The sequence below is a fragment of the Dendrobates tinctorius genome, unplaced genomic scaffold (genome assembly GCF_039654945.1).
Source record: "Dendrobates tinctorius isolate UK_male_01 unplaced genomic scaffold, ASM3965494v1 ptg000006l, whole genome shotgun sequence".
Classification (NCBI taxonomy): Eukaryota; Metazoa; Chordata; class Amphibia; order Anura; family Dendrobatidae; genus Dendrobates; species Dendrobates tinctorius.
The window spans coordinates 174335-185125 of record NW_027361674.1 but is presented as its reverse complement, the minus strand read 5'-3'; positions in this window follow the sequence as shown (position 1 = coordinate 185125).

Below are 10791 nucleotides of genomic sequence, written 5' to 3'. Positions count from 1 at the left end.
TTCCAGCTTGCTCACGTGCTTGCCCAGCCTATTTCAGGCACATTGGAGGATTGCACACTTCACTGCCGGCAAGTCACATATGCAAACACATTTGTATACATGCACTGCTTTTTCGGCGATTACTTCGCCCCACACACACAAATGATACACCATTTGAAAGGTAAATGTGCTCCCTTCAGCAAGAAAATAGCCATCATCTCATGAAATACATTTACATTTGAACAGCTTGCTTTTTCTGAAATTGCCTGCACCCCCGAAGACCAATGTGCGAAAATTTCGCACTTGCCAAGCTAGTTATAATTCTTATTTTACCCTTCAACACGACAGTACCCCTGGAGAGGGATCCGCCCATAGGAACAGGAACCCTACAGAGATAAAAAAGGGCGGTCCGCCTCTCCTCCTCAGTTGGTTTCCTGTTCCTATGGGAACCGCATGATTTTTCCCTACAGAAGAATACCTGGTCCAAGTGAGCCACCTGTGCAGTGTCCGTGTGAACGGCAGGGGCTCTGGTCCAGAGGCAGCGTCAGGGGAGTGCTGTATTCCGGCTTCCCCCTCGTCTGAGCAGCAGCAGAAACGTCTGGTCCGGGGAAGGCCGCCCGCAGTTCCTGCAAAGACGCGCCGTCGGGGTCTGGGTATAGCCGTCCCGACCCGTGTGGGAGCGCGAGGCTGGAAGAGAAGAGGCAGCCTCCGTTCCCCTCATGTGGCTTCAGCGCGGCCCCAGAAGCATGGGGGCCGCGCACATGCAAGCAGCGGCACCGGAAGTGGTAAGGGGGAACTTTCAGGTCACGCCAGAGGTTCCCCAGCTGGATGACGCGCGCGGTCCCGGGAGCATTGCGGGACCGCACATGGACATACACGCGCTCCCCGCCCCCCAGAAGCAGTAAGGGAACTTCCGGGAACTTCCTCTTTTATGCCCATAGCAGCCAGAGATGCAGATGTGTTATTTGCAGCATGAGATGGTGCATTATCATGCATGAAAATGATCTTGCTGCGGAAAGCACGGTTCTTCCTCTTGAACCATGGCAGGAAGTGCTGTTTTAGAAACTCCACATAGATTATGGAGTTCATCTTTACCCCTTCAGGGATCCTAAAGGGGCCGACAATCTCTCTCCCCATGATTCCAGCCCAAAACATTACTCCACCTCCTCCTTGTTGGCGCCTTAACCATGTTTTCATGGGGTGTTCATCAACCAGCCATCCTCCACTCCATCTATCTGGACCATCGAGCGTTGCATGGCACTCATCGGTGAACAAAACAGTTTGGAAGTCAGTCTTCATGTATCGTTTGGCCCACTGGAGCCGTTTCTACCTGTGTGCAGTGGATAGAGGTGGTCGACAGGATGGCTTACGCACAGCTGCAAACCTCTGAAGGACCCTGCATCTTGTTGTTCGGGGGACGTTGGAGGCACCAGCAGCTTCAAAAACTTGTCTGCTGCTATGACAAGGCATTTTTGCAGCTGCTCTTCTAACCTGACGCAATTGCCTATTGGAAAGAGTCCTCAATTTTTCCTTATCGGCACGCACACGTGTGTGCTGGGAATCAGCTACAGACTTCTTGATTGTGCGATGATCACGATGAAGTGTCTTGGCAATGTTGATTGTAGTCATGCCTTGACCTAAATACTCCACAATTTGTTGCTTCTCAGCAGCCAACACATCCTTTTTCTTCCCCATTTTGGCAAAAAATGTAGGCTGCTTAATAATGTGGAACAGCCTTCTTAAGTAGTCTTGCCTTTATTTGGACACACTTGCCAAACTAATTTGCACAGGTATCTGCAATTGCTTTCAGTAACATAAAGAGCCCTGACACACATCACCATCAATGAGTTTAACTGACAAACAAAAAAATTCTAAACTTATCACTCCTAAACTCTTTTTGCATAATAATTTGGAACACAGTTTAAACTCGGTCCTGGATGCCTTAACAGGTCCCCCCTTTGAACCATTAGACTCAGTGTCTCTTAAATGCCTATCTCTTAAGACAGTGCTTTTAGTGGCACTATCTTCAGCTAGGAGAGTCAGCGACATACAGGCACTATCTATAGATCCTCCGCTCCTATTAACATTCCAGGATCGGTTGATACTAAAACCAGACCCCTCGTATCTGCCAAAAGTAGCGGGAAATTTCACAGATCGCAAGAAATCCACCTCCTTTCGTTCTTTAGTGACCCTTCTACTCCAGAAGAAAAATTCCATACACTAGACGTGAGAAGAGTAGTATTAAAATACATTGAGAGGTCTAGCAGCTGGAGGAAGAGTAGGGTTCTATTTATAGCCTTCCAGGGCTAAAACAAGGGGTATGAAGTCACAAGGGGCACCGTATCCAGGTGGATTAGAGACGCGATCTGTCTGGCATACTCCGCGAGAAGTAAAGATCCTCCGGAGTGTATCAGGGCACATTCCGCCAGAGCTATGGCATCCCTCCTGGGCGGAGAGGGGAGACGTTGCAATCGAGTCTATATGTAAGGCCGCAACTTGGTCGGCTCCTTCTACCTTTTATAACCACTACAGGCTCGATCATCTTCCACTGACCTAGCCTTTGGTAGAGCTGTCCTCAGCACAGTGGTCCCTCCCAGGTGATGGTCTCTGAAAGTCTCTCCAGTGGGTGCTGTAGTGAAGGGTAAAAAGCCGGATTACTTACCGGTAATGCTCTTTTAATGAGTCCACGACAGCACCCACTCACTACCCTCCTTAGAAGTTAACAGTGTGTATACACCTTCTTAGATATAAAATTGATAAGTTAAAATATTGAATAATATGATTGGCTAATAATTGGCGGTCCTCCGGGTACTCTGAAATCCAACTGAGGAGAGGCGGATCGCCCTCTTATCTCTGTAGGTTTCCTGTTCCTATGGGCAGATCCCTCTCCAGTGGGTGCTGTCGTGGACTCATTAAAAGAGCATTACCGGTAATTAATCCGGCTTTTTTGTATCACTTAAAATTTGGCAGAATTATGTATGCGGAAATTCCTGTATAATGTATGAGCCCAAGCACAGCCCCCCATATACAGTATGAGTCCCTCCTCTATACAGTAAGAGCCTATACATATCACCCTTTATATACAGTATGAGCCTTCACATATATAATATGGAAACAAAACCCACATCCTCGTCTTGCTCGTGTTCCCCCGCCGCTCTGCTCTGGTTGCTTTGTGAACTGGTGCTCTGCACAGCAGTCGTGATGTAGTCACCGAGGAGACAAATATTGGGGAAAAGCGGCCGCATGGCACGGCCCGTGGGTTAGATTTTTCAGCCCTTTGGCCTTCTTGGTCCACATGTCGGACAAGAACTGCCAGAGTGCTGGATGTGGCCCACAATCTGGTTTTTGTTCCCGTTTGCTATACATCATAACTATAGTTATAGTATTGCTCCTAGAGAGGAAAGCAGTACGAAAATATGACATTTTGTATCCTTTCATAGGATGCAAAACCTGCAGCTGTTATACAGTGAATGCCGTAAAAGCCATGAAAAAAATCTAAATCTGGCCTCCTACATGAGGGTCTACATGAATGTGTTCCAATAATATCAGAATATCCAGACTCATTTTACATAATATGTAGTGGTGAACTCCTCACCTCTTAACTACACATATAACTCCATATCCAATTATATCAAAACCAGAGAAACTTAGGCGTTTTTTAGAAAACTTAACAAACCACTTTATTTGCACCATACAATAGATAGACATACAAATATTAGGTAAAAAGATGTGTTTAAAAACAGACACCAGAAAAGTTAAACACACCCCAACACAAAATTCATATACAATGTGACTCAGTAGCGCCATAGGGTGAGAGCTTCCAGAGACAAAAAATCTGTATAGCCACCTATTAGAATAGCATAACTGTTGAGTGTTCAGTCGCTGGAAAATTATCCTGCATGAATCAGACCTATAGTTTGAATAGAATCCGCATCCCCCGAACCAACTTTACATAGTAACCCATTATTAAGGGGATTAAAAGAGGAGCCAGGCAAGGAGGACTGGTCTCTCACCATGTCCTGTGGCGTCCTAAGCGCACCCCGACGTGCATTTCGCTGCTGTCAGCCTCGCTTTCTAAAAACTCCTTTGAATGTATATGAATGTGTTCCAAGTACAGGCAGGCTGAAGTTGGTCCATGGGGCTAGCAATCAAATTATGCTTAAAGGGAATCTGTCACCCTTTTTTTGTCCTATTAGCTGCCGGCATAGACATCGGGGGCTTATCTACAGCATTCTGTAAGGCTGTAGATAAGCCCCCGATGTAACCTGAAAGAGAAGAAAAACACATTATGTTATACTCACCGAGGTGGGCGGTCCGGTCCGATGGGTGTTGCGGTCCGGTCCGACACCTCCCTTCTTCATGCGATGACGTCCTCTTTTCCCATCCTGAAATGGCGCAGGCGCATTGCTCTGCCCTGCTGAGGGCAGAGCAGAATTCTGCAGTGCGCAGGCGCCAGATCTCTCCCGACGCCTGGGCACTGTAGGACTCTGCTCTGCCCTCAACAGGGCAGAGCAGTGCGCTTGCGCCGGAGCCATTACAGGACGGGAGAAGAGGACATGATCACATGAAGGGAGGCGCCGGACGGGACAGCCCACCTCCGTGAGTATAATATAACGTGTTTTTCTTCTCTGTCAGGTTACATCGGGGGCTTATCTACAGCATTACAGAATGCTGTAGATAAGCCCCCGATGTCTATGCCGGCAGCTGAAAGGCCAAAAAAAAGGGTGAGAGATTCCCTTTAACAGAGAACAACCAGCAGACTCTGTTCCCCTAATTTAGACACAGCATGTACAAGCCTTGGATTAAGAGGTACATGGGGTTGGTTCTAAAGGATCAGGGATTGTGAAGATGCATGATTTTCCAGAGCCAGTATACTTTGCTTAGAGGGGTCAAAGGTTGGTGACAAGTTGCCTTTAAAGGGGTTATATGGTGCTGGCCATAGCCACTTCCATCAAAAGTGAACAGTGTCGATGACTGCCAAAATGTTTGCAAAAGTGTCAGGTATTGTGCTTGTGTCCAGTTTACCAGATTACAACGCGTGCACTTATATTGGAAATGGCACAAAAGCCACATGATTTCAGCATTCGTCTGAATAGCTTGCAATCTTCACACCAGGATCCTCCTTAGGGAAACTCGTGCACACAATCGTCCCAGCTGAGTGTGCATGTGATCTCAAAAAGGAGAGTAAGCTGCTGCAATACTCTTCTGGCGACATCTTATCTACCTAGAAAACCAAGGCTGCCCAACTCTTTCTCAACACCTGTGGAATGAGTGGATACCTAAAAGCGTGTGCCCCGTAGATGTTTGGTCTTCTGATGAATTTGGAAGGTTAAGCAACTCTCTTCCACTACTGGGATAATGACCACCTATCCTTCAATGTGATGGTGGGGTTCTGGTCCATACACTGTTTACATCCGGTGCTGCCACAGATGGTAACAGCTGATCAGTAGGTATTCCGGATATTGGGTGCCCACCAATCTCCTATTGATGACCTATACTAAGGGTAGATAATCCTTTTCATACTAGTGGAAAATCCATTTAGCGAGTACAGGCAACCTGACACTGGCCATAGACGTTCAGCTCTCTGTCTCCATCCCAGAAAAACAGCCATATCGCTCCTAATCAGGGAGTGTGATGAGCAGTTTCCACCATCCTACAATGGTTGGACAGTTACATTTTTACAGAAGGCAAAGGCTGTTGAAGAAAATGACAAAGATGATAATGTCACCTATTCAATTATCTCCGCTAGGGCAAGTGGCGGTTTCCTGGTATTGAGTCACCTGATCTCTGACACCTGTAATTGGCAGCAGTGGTCAGGTGACTGGAGCGGGGTGATGTGCTGCAGCCAATGGCTGAAATGTATAAAATCTTCAGCATTTGTGTAGCAGATGGAACAGGATGTGCAGAATGTAGAAAACCCATGGCTACTCAAATTGGGTTTCAAAGAAACATGAAATAGTGGGAGACAACAGTATGGGGGTAAAAGTTTCGGGGGGGATGGGTACTAAAAGAATGGGTAGCGGGGAAAGAATGAGGGAACAGCACGCAGAGGGTAAAAGTGATGAGGGGGTGCAGTATGAAGGTGATAGTGTAAAGGAGAAAGCAAGTTCGGAGGCACTGTATAGAGTGGGCAGTATGGAAATGGGGTAGTGTGGTGGTTATTGCTAATAAGGGTGGACAATGTGGCAGTTATAGGTCATAAGGGGGGATGGTATGGAGGCACTATTTTGTATCATAAGAGGGACATATTTTGTGTGAGTAGCACAGTGAAAGGCAATTATTTATTCAGTTGCACAACGTAGGAAAGATTTTTTTTTATTTAGAGACATTATGATAAAACTTACCTTGTTGTAGCATTGTGTCAGGATGTGGAGCAGAAGGCCAGCTGTGGTCACCACCGTATCTAGACAAGACGGGGAAAAAAAGGGAACCACTATCAGAAAAGATGTTGCCTATAAAGGTACTTCGATGTAAATGTTTATATTTGTGATACTGCCTGCTTCCTATCAGTGCTGTGTTTCCTGTATGGTCCGCAGTCCGATGAGGACAGGTACCAACATCTCCCAGTATCATCTTCCCATTGATACGGACACAATTGGAATTGTAGGTTCTTGTGATACAACTATATATGCGTCTGACCTGACATTACAATTGATCACTGTCCCAAGCTTGGCGATTAACTGATGTGCTTATGGTGCTTCCCGAGCCGCATTTATGTACTGATGATAGTTCTAGTCATCTATTCATGAACTGATGATGGTTGTGATGCTATATTCCTGTACTGATGGTGCTTCCAATGACATGCCTGCATTGATGGCGCTTCCAGTGAAATATTCATGTACTGCCGATAGTTGTGTTTCTGTATTCCTGTACTAATGGTGGTTCTGGTGCTATAACAAGCTCTGATGATGTAATGTGGAGAAATTTGTGTACTTGATCTGTACTGCACGCTCTGACTCCATAGGCAGATTATACTGAGATTTACAGGGTGGGCCATTTATATGGATACACCTAAATAAAATGGGAATGGTTGGTGATATCGACTTCCTGTTTGATTAAACATTAGTATATGGGAGGAGGGAAACATTTCAAGATGGGTGGTGACCATGGCGGCCATTTTGGGTCCAACTTTATTTTCTCCAATGGGAAGAGGGTCATGTGACCTATCAAACCTATTGAGAATTTCACAAGAAAAACAATGGTGTGATTGGTTTTAACCCTTTCCTTACCAATGACGGAATAGTACGTCATCGGTAAGGATCCTCCGCTTTGAGGTGGGCTCTGGCTGTGAGCCCATCTCAAAGCCGCTACATGTCAGCTGTTATGAAGAGCTGACATGTGCCCGCAATAGGCGTGAGCGGAATCGCTATCCGCCCGCGCCTATTAAATAGTTAAATCCCGCTGTGAAAGCTGACAGCGGGTATTTAACTAGCGCTTCTGGCCGCCGGGTCGGAAGTGAGCTCATCGCCGACCCCCGTCACGTGATCGGGGGTCGGCGACGCATTGCCCTGACAACCAGAGGTCTCATAGAGACCTCTATGGTTGTTGCAGGCACATTGCTTTGAGCGCCGCCCAGCTACATATGGGCGGTCTGCTCAATGCCCATATGTAGCAGAGCCGATCGAGTTGTGCATGCTTCTAGCCTCCTATGGGGGCTATAGAAGCATGCCAAAAGTAAAAAAAAAAAAAAAAAAAAAAGTAAAAATAAAAAAACTAAAAGTTCAAATCACCCCCTTTCGCCCCAATTAAAAAATAAAAAAAAACACACATTAGGTATCGCCGAGATCAGAATCGCCCGATCATTAAATAAAAGCATCAACCTGATCGCTAAACGGCGTAGTGAGAAAAAAAATTCAAAATGCCAGAATTACTTTTTTTGGTCGTCGCAACAATGCATTAAAATGCAATAACGGGCGATCAAAAGAACGTATTTGCACAAAAGTGGTATCGTTAAAAACATCAGCTTGGTTTGCAAAAAATAAGCCCTCACCCGACCCCAGATCACAAAAAATGGAGACACTACAGGTCTTAGAAAATTGTGCAATTTTTTTTTAAGCAAACTTTGGAATTTATTTTCACCACTTAGCTAAAAGAGAGCATAGACATGTTTGGTATCTATGAACTCGTAATGACCTGGAGAATCATAATGGCAGGTTAGTTTTCGCATTTAGTGAACCTAGCAAAAAAGTCAAGCACAAAACAAGTGTGGGATTGCACTTTTTTGCAATTTCACCGCACTTGGAATTTTTTTCCTGTTTTTGAGTACACGACATGGTAAAACTAATGGTGTTGTTCAAAAGTACAAGTCGTCCCACAAAAAACAAGCTCCCACATGACCATATTGACGGAAAAATAAAAGAGTTATGGCTCTGGAAAGAAGGGGAGCGAAAAACGAAAGTGAAAAAAGCTCCGGGAGTTAAGGGGTTAACGTAACTTTATTTTTTTCATGAGTTATTTACAAGTTTATGACCACTTATAAAATGTGTTCAAAGTGCTGCCCATTGTGTTGGATTGTCAATGCAACCCTCTTCTCCCACTCTTGACACACTGATAGCAACACCCATTTTCTTCTACGGTGTTGCTATCTGGGAAGAAAATGGCAGGAGCATGCACAGTGCCCATGTTGGGATCTGCCAGACGGCAACAATAAAAAATTTTTCCTATTCATTTTGATCACTGTGATCTAATAAAATAAAAATGTTTATTTCCATTAGGGTTGGGATTAGGGGTGTGTTAGGGTTATGGTTGGGATTATGGTTAGGGTTGGGACTAGAACTGGGGGGGGGGTTCCACTGTTTAGGTTTATCAGGGGGTCTCCAAACGTGACATGGCACCACCATTGATTCCAGCCAATTTTACGTTCAAAAGTCAAACGGTGCTCCATCCCTTCAGAGCCCTGCCATGCGCCCAGTGGCTTTCCCCCACTTATGGGGTATTTTGTGGTACATTGTCTCCTGGTACCCTTGTGAAAATTTATAAAAAAAAAAAATTGGTTCCAAAGTAAATTTGTGAAAACATTTTTTCCTTCTGCATTGCTTTAGTTCTCGTGAAGCACCTGAAGGGTTAATAAACTTCTTGAATGTGGTTTTGTGTACCTTGAGGGGTGCAGTTTTTAGAATGGGGTCACTTTAGGGTATTTTCTGTTATATTGACCCCCCAAACTCACTTTCATTGTGAGGTGGTCCCTAAAAAAAATGGTTTCGTAAATTTTGTTGGAAAAATGAGAAATCGCGGGTCAACTTTTAACACTTAACATCCTAAGCAAAAAAAAATTATGTTTCTAAAACTGTGCCGATCTAAAGGTGACATGTGGGAAATATTATTTATTAACTATTTTGTGCTATGACTCTCTGATGTAAGGGTACAAAAACTAAAAGTTTGAAAAAAGTTTGCCAAATTTCCATTTTTTTTTCCATAAATAGACGCAGGTTATATGAACCATTGACATGAAGTACAATACGTCATGAAAAAACATTGTCAGAATCACTGGGATCTTTTGAAGAGTTCCAGAGTTATTACCTCATAAAGGGACAGTGGTCAGAATTGTAAAAATTGGTTTGGTCATTAACTACCAAATTGGCTCTGTCACTAAGGGCTTAAAACAAAAACATCACAAATCAGGAAATAACGTGGACAGATTTGGTGTCCCTGTAATCGTAACAACCCGCACAACACAGCGATAAGTTTATTTATGGGAGTTGATAAATGACATTAAAAAAAAAAAAAAAAAAAAATGGCGTGACTGATATCTCTATTAACCCCTTCCTGACATGAGACGTACTATCCCGTCCACGGTACCCGGGCCCGTATGACCGGGGACGGGATAGTACGTCTACCGCGATCAGCGGCGCCCACGTGGTGAGCGCCGCTGATCGCGGCCGGGTGTCAGCTGATTATCACAGCTGACACCCGGCACAATGTGTCAGGGGCGGTCACGGACCGCCCCCGACACATTAACCCCTTGCACACCGCGATCAAACGCGATCGCGGTGTACCGGGAGTTAAAGGGAAGCATCGGCAGGGAGGGGGCTCCCTCCGTGCTTCCCTGAGCCCCCCACGGCAGCGCAATGTGCAGCGCTGCTGCGGGGGACTCCTATCCCCCAGGCCCCCGAATCCAAGATGGCGACGGGGGCCTTCGGGGGCCTGGGGAAGCTGGCTTCCTCAGTGCCTGCAAAGCGCAGGCATGAGGAAGCCTTGTGCACTGCCTGTGACAGATTGCTGATCTGTCACAGTGATCTGTGATGTGACAGATCAGCGATCTGTCACAGGACAGTGATGTCCCACCTGGGACTATGTAATAAAGTAAAAAAAAATTAAAAAAAAAGTGTAAAAATAAATTAAAAAAAATCGCCAAATAAATTAGTAAAAAAAAAAAAAAATATTCCCCAATAAATTCATTTTTTTAAAATAATAAAAAAAAAAAACAATAAATGTACACATATTAGGTATCGCCGCGTCCGTAACGACCTGCCCTATAAAACTGTCCCATTAGTTAACCCCTTTAGCGAACCCCTTAAAAAATAAAAATAAAAAACGAAGCAAAAAATAATGATTTATTATCATACCGCCAAACAAAAAGTGCAATAACGCGAGATCAAAAAGACGCATATAAATATCCATGGTACCGCTGAAAACGTCATCTTGTCCCGCAAAAAACGAGCCGCCACACAGCATCATCAGCAAAAAAATAAAAAAGTTATAACTCGCAGAATAAAGCGATGCAAAAATAATTATTTTTTATATAAAATAGTTTTCATTGCATAAAACCGACAAAAACATAAAAAAAGACCTAAATGAGGTATCGCTGTAACC